Source organism: Pinus tabuliformis, chromosome Q, assembly GCF_031772625.1.
Source record: "Pinus tabuliformis cultivar Carrire ecotype Pingquan chromosome Q, CPIR1, whole genome shotgun sequence".
Classification (NCBI taxonomy): Eukaryota; Viridiplantae; Streptophyta; class Pinopsida; order Pinales; family Pinaceae; genus Pinus; species Pinus tabuliformis.
This window is the reverse complement of record NC_142296.1, coordinates 1,104,411,807-1,104,434,321: the sequence shown is the minus strand read 5'-3', so window position 1 is coordinate 1,104,434,321 and position 22,515 is coordinate 1,104,411,807.

Below are 22,515 nucleotides of genomic sequence, written 5' to 3'. Positions count from 1 at the left end.
TGGAATTTATATGGTTCATTGTGATGAGGAATTTGCATGGAAATTCACTTTATATTGAATAATATATAATTATTGAATAATATATAATTTATGGTGTAGTTGGGTGTATAGATGAATACAAAAATCTTAAAACATGTTATCCTACTTGTTATTTTCAATGTAAAACTAAGTTATTCGGTCCAATATACAATTTTATTTGCAATATTTATAATTGAAACAATTTTCGAAAGGTTTTTATAATTTTCAATGTTATAATTTGTCAATTTCAATGATTTAAATTATTGGAAAAAAATTGTATTTGAATATTTGTAAAAGGTATACTTGCAAATTTTTTCTCGAACTTAGTAACTTAGTAAAAACACATAGAATTGATAACTATTTCACCAAATAAAACAACTAACTTATAACTTTGTCTTTGAAAACTCAAACCCACTTAAATAAAAACACTAAACATATGCCATAATCGATACAAACTAACTACTTTTGGCAAAGACTTTGTAAAACCAAGGATTTTCAATGTTACCAATAAAGACGACTATATAGTGATTAATTGCTTTTGTAATTAAATGAGGTTATTAATTACACCATGGTTGTTGAGTGCTTCTATCATTGGTTAGTTGAGGTCATTTCGCAGGGGTTCATTTGATTTTTGGTTACAACTATCCTCTGATCTACATATGTGGCCGGGAAGATGTTAAAAGAAAGATTTCATGTGCATCCCATGGGATGGTCTGCAATATGAAATAACTCGTCCATGTAAGTTGCAGGGCATTGGAGCCGAACATTCTGTCACTCTGTCTCTGCATTCTCTGCCTTGTATTTATTAGGTCCCATGTGATCATGCCAAAATATTTTCATTAAAGGCAAAATATTTACGTGAATTGGAGTGCTAGATGGTAGATTCTTTTAATCGCAGGGTTGATCTGTACCTTCAAGATATACATTCTAAAAGATTTGGATTATAAATCGTCTAATTAATGAATGATTAACTATTATTTATTTAGAGATTTAAAGTTTTCATTTAATAAAAAAAAAATAGAATCTATCTAATTTATAGTTATATATTAAATATAATGAAAATGGAGTTGGTCTTTTTACGACCTATCCCATCACATTGGTGTATAGTAATAGTTGTTATATAATTTATTAATTGTGAGTGGGAACCAACATTGTTTTACATTAAATGTTTAATTGTTTTATGTTTTGAAAGTTTTTTTAGCATATTTTTTTATTAAGTTTGAGTAAAATTTTGTAGAAATTTGTTGAAATCATAAATGTGATGATTCAACTCTACATAATACGAGTGTCTCAAAAGTTTTTTAGGTTGGTGAACTTATTTTTTATTCAAAAATGAATCTTAAACAATAAAAAAACATGATTTGATCAAAATTTGTTTCCCTAGATTTCACTCAAAGCTCTAAAATGTAGAATAGTTAGACAATAACATAAAATATGATTCAAAATATGATTGGTTCATCACCACTCCACTACCAAATTATAAAGATTATGATTAATGATTCATTGAATGATTAAATATTACCCTAGCTATATAAATTACATGGTTAGTAAACATCATGAAAACATTTACCTCATGATAAACATTGCAAAGATATAAAAAATGGCATAGACTAACTAATAAACGAATTGTATTTTTGGCCAAAATCCAGCAATACAATTTCTAGTGAGATTGTGATTTCTTTTAGTTTAAAATACATAATTAAATGTATAAATGGATTCAACATCTCGAAAAAACCTTAGGCACTCAGATATTTGTAAATTAAACAACTTAAACTTATGATTTCTAAAAATATGTATCTGATTTTGAACAAAATTTATTAGAAAAAATGCTTGAAAAATGGTCATTTTATGTATTAGTTAGACTATTAATTTAATTATAACTTTATTTTAACTTATTATTATTAATTATAAAAAGAATTAATATAATACATATATACATTTGTAAAATTTCCTCTTTCTAGACAAACAACTCAACCAATATACCCCAAAAAAATATCACAACAAATAAATTCAACCAATATAAGATATCTCTTTATTAATACCACTGTAAAATTCCTTCTCGCTAAAACAATAGCTCAACCACCATACCACAAGCAAAAATACCATGTGGAAAACAAACATAGCCAATATATTATGATATGTTTTATTAATCTGGCCTAGAATTATATGATAGAGCAATCTCTTGAGTTACGAAAGTAGATTTCTAGATGTCCATAAACAATCATGGCTAATGGCACAATTTTCTAGGAAAATAAGAGATGATGACAACATTGAAATGTACCCTTACATTGTTGTAAGTTTCTATGCTGAAGTGGATTTTATGGCTGGTTTGACCCTCCTTGTTGATGCCACAACCTAACAAATGATGGCTTGAACTACTAAAAAAGAAAGACATTAGACAGGGCAAAAAAAAGTTGAGTTGAAACTACCCACAAAAAAATCTCAACTTGTTGATAATAACAGGTACAGTCTCCTCAAGTGACCTTATGGTCTGGAAATGATTTAATCAACTCCCTTTTTCCCACATGATCTACAGATGGAAATCACAAACTCCCCAAAATTCCTTGATCTATGGTTGTACCCATGACCTGGTGTTGTCGTTGCTACAACACCCTCCAAAAGTTTTGGCCTACACCAAATTTCGGAGTCTACCTTGATTTTTTATATTGTCATTGTAAACATTAAGACTTATTGCATGTTTTTTCTCTAAGTTTTTTGGTCCCATTTGCAAGAAAATCAAAGTGTCGTCTTGTCGCATGTTAAGTGTCGCATGATGTACATAAGCTTGTTTTGGTGGTTTCAAGGGGTAATCTTTGTATAAAAGAGTTGGTCTTACCATGTAAACACATGTCACACTCATTTCCAAAGTTTTGAACACTGTTGCACAAGTGTCTTCATGGTTGTCGCAAATTGTATCTTTGGTGTCGCACTTATCATAAGTTGTCGCAAAGTTGTCGCACTGAGGGAAGTATGTTGTTCATTTGTTCTGGATGATCTATGCTAAGTCATCTAGTTTTCTAAGTGTGTTATCAGAGTCAAATATTATCATTGTTCACATCATCTTCATCGATCCCACACTTAGATAAATTCATAAAACTTCCTAACCAAGCAACTTAGCCTAATCCAACACACATGAAATATGCATTGTGTCGTCTCATCCCTATAGTAGCAACCCTACCTCTTAAAACTATGCAATGCATGGTCCCTACCTCCCAAGACTGTACACTATGAAGTCTTAGTGCTCAATCCTGACTCTTGAGCTCCAAAATTGTGCAATCCTGCCCTCCATCCAGGCCTGAACTGCACATTGCATAGTCTCAGCCCCCAAGCTCAACCCTTGGGCTCCTGAACTGTGCAATTGCATAATCAACTGGACTCCTTGTCCTTCCAGCATTGCGCAATGGGAAACTTCAGTCGTCAAGCCATCAGCTTGACTCCTTGAGCTCCCCAACTACGCAATCATTATGATCAGTCCAACCTAAACTACGCATTAGGAATCTCAAGGCTCAAGCCTAACCCTTAACTACCTGAGCTACGCAATTGCATAGTCACTAACCTCTCCCTTACCCTGGCACCCATTTCTAGCTCAGTCAGTGGATCATCATGTAACATATTAGACTAGGGATTTATCGGACTGATGTCTTCTTTTCATGAGTGAATTGCAGATGCAGGTACTCTATCATACTATGATAGGATGATGAAGAAGGATGTGGAGAGGGGAAACATGCTAGAAGACACCTCTGTAGACGAATATGCAAGTTGATCAATCACGAGAAAGCAAAGGGACATAAGTTTATGAATGAAACTCAAGACCTGATATCACTAAAGACTTCTCATATCTAAGCCATATGGAGGTGGACAAAACATCATTCTCAAGAAAATGCATAGCAAGAAGAAGAAAGAATGACTTGAAATTACAATGTCATCATGAAGTCCATGTCATCACTACCATGTCATGTCATGAGTCATCGTATGCCACATCATTTTTGTGGATTATGTAAATTCTTATTCTAAAATGTATTGTAAAGTGGAAGTCCAAAGGACATGTACATGATATGAAGAGTCATATAATGTCGAAAAGTTATAGGAAGTCAAATAGTCATGAGGGTAGTCAAAGAGTCATAAGGGAGGTGAAGCATCACCCCATTGGTTATATATACACCCTCATTGTATGACCAAAACACTTTTCACCTTGGCTCCTCCCACAAGGCATTAGAGAGACAAGTTAGTTCTTTTGGGGAGCAAGTAGTGGCTCCAACCCTCCACTATTAGAGCTAGTGGTGTTTGATGTATACATTTGTCTTGGGAATTTTACTTAATATATAAAGCCTAATTGCCAACGCGTTCTTCACAAATGGATTATGAATATTTGTAAGACTCTTCTGTGAATGTTTATGATTCATATTTGTTCTCACATAAAGTAGTTGAACTATTTTGGTTATTTTAGTGCTTATCATATTGAGAATGTGTTGTAATGGTTGCAATGGTCATTGCATATTTGTGTACTATTCCGCTGGATGTTATACATATCTTTCCTATTTGTGTGTGTCTCTACTAGGGTGTTACTATTACCTCTCTTTTAGAGGCTCACTTTCTTCTCCCCTCCGCAGTAAAAGAACCTTGATACACCTACATCTGAGCACTCACTAGGCACACTTACTTGCTTTTCAAAGGCACATATGCATTCCACTCTCTTGTTGATAGTTAGAGCTCAGGAAAACCTTTAAAAAAATGATAACTAGATCGTATTCTAGATGGGGCTCCTATCCCAAATGGTGTGAGGTCTAATTGGAACCACATATCGGGGAGACCCCCTTGAATGTTGGCAGGTCCAACACTATCAACATTTCTTGCGCTAGAAGGAGGGTAGCCTAATTTTTATGGTTGATAACCTCACCCACCCTCATCATGCCTCTTTTGGTCAAGGCAACAATATTACTAGCGCCTCCCCTCCTCATATTCTTGAAGTTGGTGGATCTTCTCAACCTGGTATTGAAAAAAATTGTGAAATATCTTAGAAGCACATCTGCGCCATCTAGCCTATAACATGTAAGTTTGCAAAGGCTATTGGATTTATTCTTGGAGTACACAATCTTCCTTGTTTTCCAAAGAAGAATGCAACCACTCCTACTAGGATAGTTGATCTGAACTTAAATAGGAATGCACTAAATTACAGATATAACCATAAATACAGAGATGCAGCATAAATAATACTTCATTTCATTAATATCAAATATTGAAATATGCTTACAAATAGAAATGGAAATAAAATAGCTCAGGCGATGGTAGCTTATATATGAGAAGAGATGTGGTGGCTACATGCCTCTAAACTATGTTACAATGAGGCTCAGAGGCCTATTTATTATTGAGAAACAATGTAAAACCCTAAACGATAAAAAAACTAACCCTATGAGATGAAGCGCCAAAACTATGGGCCCTGTTTGGGTAAATTGGTACAACAACTTCCTGGGGTCGTAACTTTTGCATACGATCTCCATTTGACGTGCAAAATACCTCATTAGAAAGATATATCCGAGGACTAAAACTTCTCACTAGCTAACATTGGTACAACACCATTGTTGGCCTCAATTTTCCCAAAAAATGTCGTTTAGGGCCCCAAAACGGCTTCGGAAGTTTAGGACCAGAAAAACTACCAAAAATAGTAAATTGTGCTACAATTAAGGAAACTAAAAAACTGAAAGAGACAATGGTGGGGGGTCCTAGTGGAATAGGTAGATGACCGCCCACATCCACCTAGATCAACCCTCCCCCCTTAGGAAGTAATGGTCCCCATTGCATTGAGTGCCTCCATTGTTGGTGCGTGTTATTCTGCCATGGCTGATGTGTCTAGTAATGTTAGGAAGCATGGTTGAAGGTGGTACACATTGAACACTGGGTGCAAGGAAAGGAATAACGGAATGCTTCACTCCCAAGCATTATCTCCCACAAACTTTGTAATGGTGTAAGGATCATATCGAAGTGGTCTGATATTTTGATGGGCTCTGGTAAGGCATTCTTTCTGCAAATGCAACCAAACTTTGTCACCTACCTGAAACTTGTGTGGCACGTGATGTTGATCATGTCATTGCTTGTACTTTGAATTTAACTTCTCCAAGATGTTGTGAACTTGCTGGCGGATGTGTCTTGTTTACAGCAAACCCTAGATTTTCCACTTGATCTCTTCATTTTCCAGAATGGAGTGACGATATATCGTCCCATTAGGTATAGGTGCTCTAAGAGTTAGATCGATCGGATGGTTGACCTGATAGTGCAAGGGTACCCATGTGGGTGAGAATTAGATGTCCCTTTGTTCTTCCATAAATGTATCCATCTGCTTCTGATGCGTGGAGGAACCCTTCCCAGGTGCCATGGATGTGGCTACAATCTTCCCCTTACTTTCAAAGTGAATTAAAAAGAAAACAAATTTCCTAGTCTGGGAGATGATCTTACTACATTTCTTAGTAGAGATCAAAGAGATGGCGGTAAGTGGAGCTACCTCTGGTATCTTGTACAACGTATTACGCAAATAAATAATAACAGAGTGAGGTATTGACTCGTATACAACATGTCGCTTCCACAAGTATGGTTGTCCTAATAATACATCACAAACACCAAGAGGAGAAACATCACATAATACCTCATCTATGAAGGGCTTGATGTTGTATGGAAGGCAACACTGATGGCTAACTCGGAGATCTCGTCCTTGGTGAAGCCACCATATGTTGTACGGTTGTGGGTGTGGTGTGGTCGATAGGCCCATCTGCTTCATGACCTCTACTAAAATGAGGTTATTTTGGATCCCACTGTCGACAATGAATTTTAGTGGTGAACCCTTCACCCACATCTGTGAGTGGAAGACATGCTCTCGCTCCTCTAGATTTTTGGGCTCATTCTTCTGTATCTTGGTGGTGGAAATAGTGGTGCTAGGCTTTGCATCAATAATTTGCTTCCCTTTGTCATTCCTCTTGTCAGGTTTTGAATCAAAGTCGGAATATGCATATGATTATGAAGCGTTCAACTCGGCCACCAACAACTGCTTAGCTCGACACTCACTTGTGTTGTGAGTGGGGCTCTTATGGAACTCACACCACTTTCATGTGTCCTTCTTCGACTTTGTGGTGTTGTTCTTTTCTTGCGGCTTTGACTTGTCTTGGGTCATCCCCACCTTAAATTTGTCCTTTGTTCTCCGATTTGGGGGTGTCATTCTCTTGCTTCAGATTTGCACATCCAAAGTCTTGCTTTTTCTGTTTAAATTTTTGCTCAATCTTGATAGCGTATTAGTATGACATGCTAAGCGAGGAGATGTCCAGGAACTTGATCTCATCGTGGATGTACTTGTGTAGGTAGCCACATACTTGAGTACCAATTGTTTCTCAAATCCTTGATACCCAACTTCATGCAAAGGGTATCCAAAATGTAGAAATTCTGCAAATTCTCTACAAATCTCGCTTTATGACCATGTAGAAAATCTGACTGTAGATTAACCCGATAATGCAATATAACCAAAGAAAAATACTATAATCTACTTCTACTATCAATTTTCTTTGCAGAAGCTTAAAGATCGAGGTGAACAATCGAGGTGAACAATATGACCAAAAGAAGAAGAATCAATGCACAATACACATGAAACTACTTTGGGGAAAGCCTCAGCTAAAAACCCCACTATCTGTATTATCATACAAGGTGGAAATACATAGAGATTATACAAAGCCTTAGCTCTCACAGCTAGCCAGCTCTCAGTAAAATCCTCACAGATGCTCACAGGCAATCCAGGCTTCCCACAAGCCTTCTCCTCTGCCCTCCAAGTTGCTATTTCCTTGCGTTGTTCCTCTAGGATGATCTTCTCCAACTAAGTGGAAAACTGATCTCACACACTGATCTCACACCTAGTTAGAACTGCGCAATCCTCAAGGAACCTTACCTTGACTAAATGCACGAGTTTCCTTTATAGGAGAACACATGCAACTGATAGTACATTGTCCTTGTCTTTAATCTCAACTGGGTCTTTCTCTGAATAAACATGCATGAGTTCCTGATGAGGGAATCTTTAGTTATCTAGAGTACACTGGTTGAGTGCATGCATGCATCAACTGACTGATAACTCACAATTAGTTCCTCAAACAGTTTGGAACTAATTTAACTGGACTTAACTCAGTAAACTGAGGTAACTAATTACAAATCAAATATAACTCAATCTTATCTCCTTAATTAAGGGATAATATCCTTAATTTAATGGATAACTGTTGCATGACTTCAGAAATACTTCTAACTTGAATTTCTCCAACTAATTAATCCATAATGAATTAATAAATTATTTCCAAGCGACTGGTGAGACTAAATTCGATTTTAATTCACAATTTTAATTCAAGGACAAATTAAAATTGGAATATCTGGATTCTATTTTTATCATTTCTTGTTGCTATTTTCAACAAAAAACATTAGTAAACTTTGGCACGTCTTGGTTCCTTCTGTACTGCAGCATGGTCCACTTTATGTATTTATCCTCATAGCTCATGACAGGGTAGTATTGCTCCTTGATGGCATACTAGAATGAATTCCAAGTGGGTGTGGCCAAAAATAGTGAGGGTGTACTTTCATCCTTCTTTTCATAGTAGGTTTCCCACCAGTCCTTAACATGGGGGGCAACTTTGAGAAGTGAAAAATTAGTCTTTTCCTGGTTGGAAAAATCATGAACAGAAAAATATCCTTCTAGCATATTTAACCATTTATCTACAACGTCCGTATCTATTTGGATCTCAAATATGGGGATGTCAAAGTTAACTTGTACCTTAAAAGGTGTGGCACTTCTAGAGTAGCTGTTGGAAGGATATGCATCACCCTTGGGTAGACGCTGAAGGATCTGGGCAAAGTTATCCATCATCGTGTTCCTCTATCGCTCAAGGGCTTCTTCGAGTAATATTCTGAAAGGATCTCCTACCCCATTGTCTTTCTGCCATGGGAGGTCATCAGGATTTGTGAGGCTAGTCTTACAAAGGTTCGACCAATTCAATTCGTAACTCCTTCTATCTCGACCTCATTGAGGACATGAAAAGAAAAATAGAGAGAGCAGACTGCTCTGATACCAATGATCCAAACTTAAACATGAACGCAATAAATTCTAGATATAACCATAAATACAGAGATGCAGTACAAATAATACTTTATTTCATTAATATCAAACACTGAAATATGCTTACAAACAGAAATGGAAATAAACTAGCTCAGAGAATGGTAGCTTATCTCTGAGAAGATATGTGGTGGCTAATTGCCTCTAAACTATGTTACAATGAGACTCAGAGGCCTATTTATTATTGAGAAACAATGGAAAACCCTAAACATCCAAAAACCTAACCCTAGGAGATGAAGCGCCAAAACTATGGGCCCCATTTGGGTAAATTGGTACATCAACTTCCCAGGGTCATAACTTTGGAATTTGATCTTTGTTTGACGTGCATAATACCTCGTTAGAAATATCTATCTGAGGAATACAAATTCTGACTGGTCAATACTAAGTAAAAACCCTTGTTAGCCCTGTTTTTCCAAAAAAAATGTCATTTAGGGCCTCAAAATGGCTCTAGAAGTTCAGGACCTAAAAAACTAATAAAAATAGTAAATTATGCTACAATTAAGGAAACTGAAAGAGATAGTGGTAGGGGTCCCAATGGAATATGTGGATAGCCACCCACATCCACCTAGATTAATAATGGTTTAGATTATCGAAGATATTTCTCTTGCCACCCTTGAAGAGTTAGCAAAGACTGTAGAAAGCACAGAGAAACCAAAGCAGCCTCCATCTTTTAATAGAGGTGACAGAGGTAAGATTACTCTTAGATGAAACTTTCCATGAGTTAGGCGATGAGGAAGAAGAGGAGGAAGATCCCTCGGATTATGAAGAAGAGGAGGAGCATAGAGACGAAGACATGGCAGAGCAAGATCTGGATTGGATGTCTCAGGGCCCACTTGTTCTACTGGGTGTTTTACACAAGATGTTGAGGCATCCAAAAAAGTTGCTAATGAAGTATGACCCTAAAAAGGTAGTGAAGGTGGAGGACCATTTGGATAACTTTTACCTACATCTGCAAATGCTTGAGGTATGTTACGATGATGTTGCATGTAGAATATTTCCTTGTACCTTAGAAGGGAAAGAAACTGTATGGTACCACAATATTCCTCCAAACTCAATCCAGAATTGGAATGGGCTTAAAAATTTGTTCCTTGAAAATTTTGCCGATGACAAAACCCTTGCCATGTTGTTGAAAGAGCTAGGCAATCTGAAGATGGAGCAGAAAGAAAAATTTTAATATTTTAATCAGAGGTTCAATAAGATATTGAACAATTTTTTTGCGAATATGAAACCTCATGACGCCATCACAATTGATTATTACATGTCTGCCTTACCAACAAGCATCGCATAGTTTGTTAAGAGAAATCTAAAGCAAACATTGGCTAAAAATTATGAAGAAGCCATTGCATTTGAAAAGGACCTGTGAGCAATCAAAGTCATTTTTGACAATGAAACATCAAAAGATCCAAAGAGACGGGTAAAAGATATCAAGCCTCATTAAGTAAGGCCAAGGATAAAGATGCTACTGATCTTGAAAGCTTGACCCATCCCATCAAGTCTCTGTTGAGATGGAAAAGTTAAAACAGAGGTCAAGCAAGACCACTGTCAACAAATATCCCCCTAAATTCAACACCCTGAGAAGGGCTGCCAACTCCAGCAATAGTAGTAATCAGGTAGCCAAGTTTGCACAAATCTCGAACATCATGCTAAATGTTGAGAGCATGGGAATGGATCAATATTGTTCATTTCATCAAGAATATCACTCAAAAAATACATTCCCACAATGGAATCATAGCATGAATGCTTTGGCTATGCATATCATTGACACTGTACTTTCAAATGAGGAGACTAAGCTAGCGGAAGAAAATGAAGAAAATGTTTTCGCTAAAGAAATTGCAAGTGTTGGGCACGTAGTGAATATGTTCAGTTTGTATATGAAGATGAAAAGAAAAATGTTGAAGAATCACCACTGAGTGAGGACTGACTCAAAAGCAGAAAAATCGATATAAGTTGAGAATCCAAGGGCTAGTCTCTCAGCAAGAGTTGACGAGGCATAAATTGAAAGGCCATTTTTAAGGAAAATTACATCACCTGTCAACTCAACTCAAAACAATCAAAGCAAGTTTGGAAACACTGCTACAATAAAAAGTACTTCTGTCCACAAAAAAAGAAAGACTTCAAGTCCAAAAGTATCAGACAAAGTTACTCCTCCGGACACTTCGACGATGCTCGTCATACTTGATTATAATATAGTCGAAGACATGAAGAAATCACATGCTAATATTTCAACATTCTAACTTACATGGATCATGAGCCAGCAGGAACTGCTTGTCCGAGCTCTTGAATAGCCTACCTCAGGTAACAATGCTTATTCTCATAATGAATTTGGTAAGTCTTCTTGTCCTATGGAATCTATTCTTAATGCATTAACATTAGAGCCAACACGCTCTGCCTTCGATTTTTATTGACATTTGAAATTTACAATTACAATGTACACAATTGCTTAGTTGATTTTGGTGTGTCTGTAAACATAATGCTATTGTCTATGGCTAAGAAAATCAATGTGAAATGGGATAATATAGATGCACCTATTAATCAATTGGATGGGACTCTTTTCCATGCTATTGGTGAACTCAGAAATGTGCTTATTCACCTATCATCTGATCAACGAGTTCACTAGTGCATAAACATAGTAATTATGGACATCCCAGAAGCATACTATGTATTTCTAAGTAGAGATTGGTCTAACAAATTATAGGGGTATTTTGCTACTGACTGTTCACATTTATGGCTTTCGAATAACCAAATCTGGGTAGACTCAGAACCTTACATGAAACACATTGTCACAACCTTTGAGGGGAAAAGTGAACCGGTTGCTTTCTCTGCTCTGATCTTTGGTAATTGCTTCTTAGAGATTGACCTAGGGTGCTACCTTGCTGAGCCTTCCCCAGTCCCACTAGACACAATTGGAACTCCTTCCTTCTCCAACTAGTGCAAATGAACTTTATACAGTAGATAATAGTAGTAGTACTAGTGTAGGGCATAATAATTGTACATATGATGTTTGGAATTTGTTTTTTGATGGTTCAAAGACACAGGAGGGATCTAGAGCTGGTTGTGTTTTAGTAGACCCGCAACAGAGAAAACACTTGATCTCTAGCTACTTGGAATTCAAGTACACTAATAACAGTACGGAATATGAAGCACTCATATTGGGCTTACAGAAGGCCATTGACCTAAATGCTGGATTTCTTAAAGTAGTAGGTGACTTTGAGATAAGCGTACCACAAGTACGAAACACTATACATTGTGTGTCACCTAATTTGGAAAGTTATCAACAAGAGGTATCGCATTTAATTTCTCAATTCCAAGCTTCTAACATTGTATTTGTTCCTAGAATGTGTAACATAATTGTGGATGCATTAGCAAATGCTACTACTAGGTTGTCACTGCTTAAGAACGGTTTTTTGTTGAAATTTTTTATAAAACATCCGTCCTTGATAATATCACTAATTTACGTGTTTTTAATGATGAACAATAGATACTTCATTTCATGGTGAACACTGATGTATTCAAATATGCATCTATTGATGAATATGAGCATGAAAAAGTGTTTCAAGATGCAACTCGAGTGAACAAGGAGAACCCCATATCGAAGGGCGTGGTATCATTAGAAAATTTGTATGACTTGAAAATTCTCTTTAGAGGTCCAGTCAACGCCAAAACCCATAGTTCAGCATTGTTGCATGAACAAATTAGTCTTGGAACAGAGAAAGTTATGAATTTTGTTACTCTTGGTACTTGCTACACACCATAAGAGCGACAAGACTTCATCCACTTGTTCAAGCAGTACCACGATGTTTTCGCGTGGACATATGATGAGCTCAAAACTTATGAAACGTGAATAATCCAACATGTTATCCCAGTAAAGGAAGGGGCTAAGCCTTTTTAGCATAAGTTTCAAAAGGTATATCCGATGCTTGAGCCCCTCATTCAAAATAAATTGAGGAATTTGTTGGATGCTCAAAACATTTATAAAGTGCGAAATTTAACCTGTGTGTCTAATTTGGTCTCAGTTAGGAAGAATTTTGGGGAAATACACTTGTACGTCTGTGCCTCGGACAAAGACAACTACCCTGTGCCATCAATGGAACAAATATTTCAGACATTATCGAGGTGAAAAATGTTCTCTTTGTTTGACGGTTATTTTGGATATAATTAGGTTCTGGTCTCAGAGCCTGACAAACTTAAGACTACCATTCAGAAGAATTTCATTTAGGCTAGTTAATGTCGGTTGGACCTTTCAACGTGCAATGGAAATCGTATTTCACAAACTCATAGGTCAGAGCGTAGTGGTGTATCTTGACGATCTCACGGTATTTTCAAATAAGAGGTACGACCACCCATGTTATTTGAAGAAAAACTTCGAGCGATGTCAAAAATATAGGATATCTCTTAATGCCAAGAAGAGTATGTTTGCAGTGTCCGAGGGTAACCTCTTGGACCATATCATCATGAAGAGTGGGATTAAAGTGGACCCTGAAAGGGTTAGACCTATTACTCAGATTCCCTTCCTAGTGAATAAGAAATCCATGCAGTCTTTCTTGGGGAAGATCAACTTTCTTCGCAAGTTCATCTCTGATTACGCGCAAATTGTGAAACCTATGCAAGAGTTGGCGAGGAAGGATGGAATTCACAAGTGGGAAAAAATAGAAAAGGATGCATTTTCCCATATTAAGCAAGAAATCATAGAAGCACCAACCTTATACAACCCAAATTTCAACAAATATTTTATTCTCTACACCGTTGTTTTTGATATTTCTCCTTCCACTGTGCTTACATAGAATGATGCTCAGAATAATGAGCAATCAATATCTTTTATGAGTGTCAACTTACAAGGGCCTGAACTCAACTATCCTACCATCGATAAACATGTGTATGCAGTCTATAAGGTGATGAAGTACTTCTGACCTATATTTTGAAAAATCATTGCATTATCTTTGTTCCCCACCCAGCAGTTAGATCGTTGTTTGTACAAAAAGAGTTGGGTGAGAGAAGAACGAATTGGATGATTGGTTTACAAGAGTATGAATTAGAATTCAAACCAATTCATTCAATCAAGGTCCATGGTCTCTATAAGATAGTAGTAGAAACAGTGAACGCAATGGAAGATGATACATCTGGATGGGAGTAGGAAATCGAGATGTATAATGTTGAGCGAGCTTCCCCCACTACTATAAAAAACTCTCGGTATGTGGATGTGTACTAGTATCTTGAGAACGACACTTCTACCTCTCACTTATTCTGATGACAAAAGAGGGAAATCATATTTACATCATTATCTTACCAATTGGTGCACAGGGTGCTTTTTATAAAGAACCCTAATGGAGTATTACTTAGATGCTTGGAAGCACATGATTTCGAGAAAGTGTTGCATGATATCCATGATGGACCAGTTGGGGGACACTTTGAGGGTGACACAATTGTTGGGTTATGTTATATTCTTTCCACGACTAACCCACGTAGTGAAGTGGGGGGTTAGAGGGGGGGCGGAGCCTCCCCTTCGTTGCGCCGATTGCACAGCGGGGGGGTCATAGGGGGGGCGGCAGCCCCCCTTGTTTGGGGGGTTTGAGGGGGGCGGGTAGCCCCCCTCTACGGGGTTCGGGGCAGCGCCCCGGGAAAATTTTTTTTGGACCCTATATTAGGTTGGGCAAACCTACCTATGGTTTTCGGTCCTTGGTTTTGGACGCGATGGTTTTCGGTCCATGGTATTGGATGCTTTGGCATGTATAAATATGTATTGTAACATTGAAAGGAATATAATGAAAAATCAAGCTGGTAGTCCCGGTTTTGGGATCCAGGGGAAATCTCTGTGTATATGTGTTTTATGTGTTATGCTCTCGCATTGTTTATTTTTCTGTGATTTAGAATTTGTATGCAAGTAATTTCTGTACGGGGTTAAAACCTACATTTGGTATCAGAGCTGTTTTGGCTTCAAGGGGATGCCTTTGTTGCTGAGGGGTTTCACTCAGGCCTGTGGTAGATCCTATTTAGTGGGAGATCTATGAGATCGATTCTGGTGGTGAAAGAAGATGGCGAGCAGCGGAAAGATAGAGATCGAGAAGTTCAATGGTCAGATTTTTTGAGTTGTGGAAACTCAAGATGGAGGATCTGTTGGTGGATAAAGATCAGTGGATCGCGGTAGATCTAGGTACTAAACCAACGTGAATGACTGATGAAGAATGGAAGAAGTTGGATCGGAAGGCAAAGAGCACAATACGATTGTGTGTCTCAGATTCAGTATTGCTAAATGTATCAGGGGAAGCTACGGCGAAGGCTTTGTGGGACAAGTTAGGGACTTTGTACCAATCTAAGTCTCTGGTGAATAAACTGTTCCTGTGGAAAAAGCTGTATAACCTGAGGATGAAAGATGGAGACTCGGTGACAGAGCATCTGAATGCATTCAATACTGTGGTAAGTCAGTTAGCGTCTGTTGATATTAAAATTTCAGATGAAGATAAGTGCATCAGTTTGTTGTGTTCTCTACCAGATTCATGGGATAGTCTGGTTATTGTAATAGGTAGCAATGCAACTGCTTTGCAGTTTGATGAAATAGTCTCAGCCTTTCTGACGGAGGAGATGAGACGAAAAAATATGGAGAGCCAGAATGGTGATGCCTTGTCTATACGAGGACGGTCCCAGAATAGAAACAAAAAAATAAGTCATCGAGTGGAGATCTAAATCTAGAGGGATATCTAAATCTCCAGGAAAACCTGTAAAGGTGGTGTGCTGGAAATACAGAAAGGAAAGGCACTTCAAAAGGGACTATAAATCTAAAGCTCCTGATAAAGGAAAGGGATCTGATGATGCTCCTTCTGCAAAGGCGAAAACCACCTCAGATGAAGGTGGGGATGTGTACTTGGCTTCTTCAAGTACACATGTAGATCATGAGGCATGGTTGATTGACTCAGGTGCATCCTTTCACTTCACTCCCCATAGAGAGTGGTTCTGCAAGTATGAGAAATACGATGGTGGTGATGTCTTCTTAGGAGATGATAGGAAGGCTAGAATCATTGGTCGCGGAAAAGTAAAATTGAAGTTGCAAGGTGGAAGGGTTAGAACACTTCCGGGTGTTCTGCATATTCCTGCATTGGCCAGAAATCTGATTTCTGTAAGCGAGTTGGATGATGCAGGTGTAAAAACAGTGTTCGAGAAGGATACCTGCAAGATGGTTCGGGAAGCACTAGTATTGATGCAGGGAGTTCGGACTGGAACTCTGTACAAGCTGCAAGGTAGCACTATTGTTGATGGGTGCAATAGTTCTATGGTTCCTGAAAGTGGAGCTGAAAATCTAGTGGTCTCTGGAGAGAAGACCATGCTGTGGCATCAAAGGCTTGGACATATTGGAGAGAAGGGCCTTCGAATACTTCATGGTAAAGGTATGGTAGAAGGTATGAGTAATAGCTCTCTGGATTTTGATTTCTGTGAAAATTCTGTATATGGGAAGCAGAATCGAGTGAGTTTCCCCTCTGGTGCAAAGAGGGCGAAACAGATATTAGAGCTTGTGCACAGTGATGTGTTTGGACCTGTGAAAGTTCCATCACTGGGTAAGTCTATGTACTATGTATCATTTATAGATGACTTCTCAAGGAATACATGGATATATTTCCTTAAGAAGAAATTTGAAATCTTTGACAGGTTTAAAGAATTTAAGGCTCTGGTGGAAAATCAGACAGAGAAGAAGATAAAGGTGCTGAGGACAGATAATGGTGGAGAGTTTTGCAGCAAGGAATTTGAAGAATTCTGTAAGAAGTGTGGTATAGCATGGCAGAAGACTACTCCATATACACCTCAGCAAAATGGAGTCGCAGAAAGAATGAACAAGACGTTGATGGAAAGGGCAAGAAGCATGCTCAGTGGTGCTGGGTTAGGATAGGAATTCTGGGCAGAGGCGGTGGATACTGCATGTTACTTGGGCAACAAGTCACCTTCATCAGCGTTGGAGGATAAGACTCCACAAGAAGTATGGACTGGTAAGAAACCCTCTCTTTCACATCTGAGGGTATTTGGATGTGATGCATATGTACATGTTCCAAAGGAGAAATGAACCAAGTTGGATAGTAAATCTGAAAAGTTCATCTTTATTGGGTATAAGGATGGTTTAAAGGGTTATAAGCTTTGGAACCCAGTCACACGGAAGGTTGTGTACAGCCAAGATGTGGTGTTCAGAGAGGTAAAATATGTTATTAAACATGAATTCCAACCAAAGGAACCTGAGAAGATAGATTTTGAGCTAAAGGAGGAAGAATCAGACTCTGTAGCAGAGGAGGAATCAGAAGATGAAGAGCCACAAACTCCGGCTGTGAGAAGATCAGTTCGAGAAAGAAGGCAGCCAGAAAGGTATAGTCCTTCTGCTTTCTGTTCAAATTTTGCCTTGTCTATTACTGATGATGATCCTAGAACTATGAAGGAAGCAGTAGATTCAGAGGATGGAAAACTCTGGGAAGAGGCCATGGTTGATGAAATGGCATCTTTGCACGAAAATGAGGCTTGGGATCTGGTGGAGTTGACAGCTGGAAGGAAACCCATAGGCAGCAAATGGGTGTTTAAAAAGAAGACAAATGCAGAAGGGAAGGTGGAGAAATACAAAACTCGGTTGGTAGCAAAAGGTTATTCCCAGGTGCCGGGAATTGATTTTGGTGATATTTTTTCTCCTGTTGCCAAGGTAACTTCTATTAAGTTACTTTTATCTGTTGCTGCTGCTTTTGATTTTGAGGTAGAACAGATGGATGTGAAGACAACATTTCTTCACGAGGATTTGGAAGAGGAAATATACATGAAGCAACTTGAAGGTTTTGCGGTGAAGGGTAAGAAAGAACTGGTATGCAAGTTAAAGAAGTCTCTGTATGGGTTAAAACAGTCACCAAGGATGTGGTATCAGAAATTTGATACATTTATATGGGGACTTGGCTTCACCAGAAGCAAAGTAGATCACTGTGTGTATTTTAAATTAATTGGTGACCGTGTTATTTATCTGGTCTTGTATGTGGATGATATGTTGCTGGTTGGAAATGACAAAGAAACTATCCAGGACTTGAAGACCCAATTGTCCTCCAAATTCGACATGAAAGATCTTGGTGCTACAAACTATATTTTGGGCATGGAAATTAAAAGAGATCAAGCAAAGAGGAAGCTCTGGTTAAACCAGAGGAAGTATGTCGAGACAATACTGCAGAGGTTTGATATGCAGGATAGTAAATCGGTGAAGGTTCCTATTCCTGTAGGTGTGAGGTTATCTGATGAACAGTGTCCCAAGACACAAGAAGAGGAAGAGGACATGTACCGTGTTCCATATGCGAGTGCAGTGGGTAGCCTGATGTATGCAATGGTCTGTACTAGACCAGACATTGCACATGCAGTGGGAGTATTGAGCAGGTTTATGTCAAAACCAGGGAAGGAGCACTGGACAACAATGAAGCAGGTTTTTCAGGTATTTGCATGGCACTAGTGATTATGGTTTGTGCTACCAAGGAAGACCAGGATTGGACAGAGTGTTGGATATTCATGGATTTGTTGATGCAGACTAGGTTGGAGATCTGGATCAGAGAAGATCTGCAAGTGGGTATGTGTTTAACCTATTTGGAGGTACAGTCAGTTGGATGAGTAAGAAACAATCTGTAGTGGCACTATCAACTACAGAGGTAGAATACATGGCAGCCACTCATGCAAGCAAGGAAGCAGTTTGGTTGCAGAGATTGTGTTCAAGTATGGGGTTAGTACAGGGAGCTATAAGAATAGACTGTGACAGCCAAAGTGCAATTTTCTTGGCAAAGAACCCTGCTTATCATTCAAAGATAAAGCACATTGATGTTCAGTATCACTTTGTGAGGGATATGATAGAAGACAAAAGGGTGTTGCTAGTAAAGGTGGACACTTTGAAGAATACTGCAGATGCATTGACAAAATCTGTGAGCTCTGAGAAGTTCTCTTGGTGTAGAGAAACAATGGGCATTTTCAAGGCTGGAAAAATGACTAAGCTCTCCTATGGCCCCCTGTGGAAAGAAAACAACAAGTGGGAGATTGTTGGGTTGTGTTATATTCTTTCCACGACTAACCCACGTAGAGAACCGGGGGGTTAGAGGGGGGGCAGAGCCCCCCTTTGTTGCGCCGATTGCACAGCGGGGGGGTCACAGGGGGGTTTGAGGAGGGCGGGTAGCTCCCTTCTATGGGGTCCGAGGCAGCGCCCCGGGAAAATTTTTTTTGGACCCTATATTAGGTTGGGCGAACCTACCTATGGTTTTCAGTCCTTGGTTTTGGACGCGATGGTTTTCGGTCCATGGTATTGGATGCTTCGACATGTATAAATATGTATTGTAACATTGAAAGGAATATAATGAAAAATCAAGCTGGTAGTCCCGGTTTTGGGATCCAGGGGAAAATCTTTGTGTATATGTGTTTTATGTGTTATGCTCTCGCATTGTTTATTTTTCTGTGATTTAGAATTTGTATGCAGGTAATTTATGTACGGGGTTAAAACCTACAACAATAGCGCACAAATTTTTGTAGGCCAATTTTTATTGGCCAACATTATTCGAAGATGCTCACGCATATGCCCACAAGTGTATAGATTTTCAGAAGTGTGCCGACCGAGGAAAGAAGTTAGTTGCCCCATCACAACCTATCACAGTAGAAGAACCATTTCAACAATGGGGTCTAGATGTCATTGGTGATATTTTTCCACACTCATCGAAGCAACAACGCTAGATTTTCACTGCCACAAACTACTTCATGCGGTGGACAGAAGAGGTTCAACTCAAGAAAGTGAATGATCGGGCACTCAACAACTTCCTCAAGTAGAATATCATCTCCAGGTTTGGTATTCTAACTTCACTTGTTTTTTACAATGCAATGTACTTCTTATTGTTAAGATTATATGATTTTTCATTGGAAAATGGTATTGTATCGAAACATTCAGCTAATTACTATCCAAATGGAAATGGTCTTGCTGAGTCCACAAATAAGAACATCATCCACATCATTAAGAAGACCCTTTTCTATGAATAGAGGAACCAGCACTTTTCTTTGTTGAATTCCCTATGGGCTAACCGAGTCACGCCAAAACCTTCTCTAAATACGTCTCCTTACTTCTTGGTGTATGGAAGAATCCATCCTACCCATGAACATCTATTTGTCTTCCCTTCAAATTTCAGAAGAATCCTAGGGCAATCCATGCTTATTGGTTTAGAGTAGGATAGACACCCTCCGCAAGTTGTAGGAAGAAAGACAAAAAGTGTAACAACCCTAGTTAAAAATCCATGTAAAAAATATAATACCAAGGCCATGGTACACGTATTCCAAGTTGAATGGTGGGAAAAAAATCCTAGTAGGTGTTCATTTTGGATATTATGGCTAAAGGAAAATGGAAAAAGGCTTTGGAAAGGAAAAATGGCATTAATTGGCATTTTATTTATGAAAAATAATGGAAATTAGGAGAAAAAGAAGGTGAAAGGTCACAGGTTGCATGTGAGGGGAAAAATGAAGGAAAATAATTGAAAATGAAGAAAATAGAGGCCTCATTGATAAAAAGGCTTCTGAGGATTAGTTCATAGACCTTTTGTCAGATCATTTTTGGTTTTATCTCTCTCTTTCACTCTTGGAAACTTAGAGTTTTATTGGAGCACTTCAGCATTGGATCAAGAAAATTAAAGAAGGCAAGAGGGAGAAAAGATCAAGCAAGGAAGAGCATGATCTAGGAGATACAGTGGGATTATTTGTAGGTATCTATTTGCATGTGTGATTTCCTTGCTAGATTTATCATGCATGGTTATGCATGTGTGTTCTTGGTTCTCTTGTTGTCATGGGCATGGGTTCTTACAGGTGTGACATTGTTTTTCAGCCTAGCCTTGCCATTTCCAAATAGCCATGGTGTGGTGGGTTATTTTGTATGTGGTTGAGATGGGTTTCCGGATGGACTCAAAGTTGAGCGGGGTGGTCCTAGGATTATTCATTGGGTGTAGGAATCCCAAGATGGGATACATGGTAAAACATGAATGTGAATACCTCAATTGAGCCTAGGAATCCCTTGACTAGTGAATGGAAGCATACACGATAAATCTCAGTGGTATGTACCCTTGATTGGGCCTAGGAATCCTTGGATGGGATACACGATAAAGCCCAGAGGGTGGAGACCTTGTAGGCCTAGGAATCCCTTGATCGGTAATGGCAAGATACATGGTAAAGCCGAGAGGTTGGGACAGAAAAATCCCTCATGGTGTAAGTGGATAGATTCGGTGGCATCCATGCTTGTTTTGGCCTATTGATTCAGTGAGGATTGCGGTAAAGCCTAGTATTTTATGTTTATTGTTTATGGCCCAATGATCCAGTGGGGATTGCGGTGAAGCTTGGTTCTATTATTGAGGGTGTAGCCTCGGGAAGCCTTGGTTTATTTTGGTTATAAGTCCCACATTCATGCTTCAAATCTGGCATGGGGGTGATTGGATGAAAGAAAGATTTGGTTCAACCAATCTATGGTCGGGTGGTATGTGGAAGTCCCGAACCTGGTTTGCCTAATCATTCATCAATAAGAACTATTTATCCTTGTTATTTTATGAGCAAATGTATTGGTTCATACGAGGCATTTATGGCTGATGTACCCTTGTTATTTCTGTTGGTTATATTCTAGTTATTAGAATTTTTTATGACAGTATTGATGTATGGATCTCATCATGTTTTGATTTGTAGATGAATGTACAATGAATATATGACCTAATATATGATAATGAAACTAATTTGATAAGGCATCAACGCTTCTTAGCTATTCTCGAATAAGTATGAGAACCCTATGCTCAAATATGTTGTTATGACATGTAGGATACATATTTGTGACACGTTTGATGAAATGCATGTCATGGCTAGTAGGAATCTAACCAAGTCTTTGTTTAAGTATTTGCATTTGTATCATTGTTTTGATGTTACTTTAATTCATGAAAATTTCATGGAGTTATGGGCAGTGGCCTGAATCCTAGCCTTGAAAAAGTGGCATAGAATCCGAGGTTGCAGGCTCAAAACTAGTTGAAAAAGACCCTAGTCGCTTACATTCCCATGTTGTGAGAGAGACTAGAGGGCCCTAGTCACATGCATGCCCATGTCATGGGAGCGACTGAGGCTCTAGGGAAGTGAAGTGTCAATTTGTCACAGGGGTTGATCCCCTAAAAGGGTTTATTGGCTCTTGTAGGTTCTATGGTATGTTCAGAAGATCATATCGGTTGTGTTGTGTCAGTTCCACTTCCTTAACTATACATGGGGTGTTGAATCATATTATAGTAACCTCTCCTCACATGTTTACCCCAGCAAACTGGTTAACTTGGGTAAATGTGCGAGAAGGGTGTTACAGAGTGGTATTAGAGCATGATTCAACACTTGGAATGGATGGG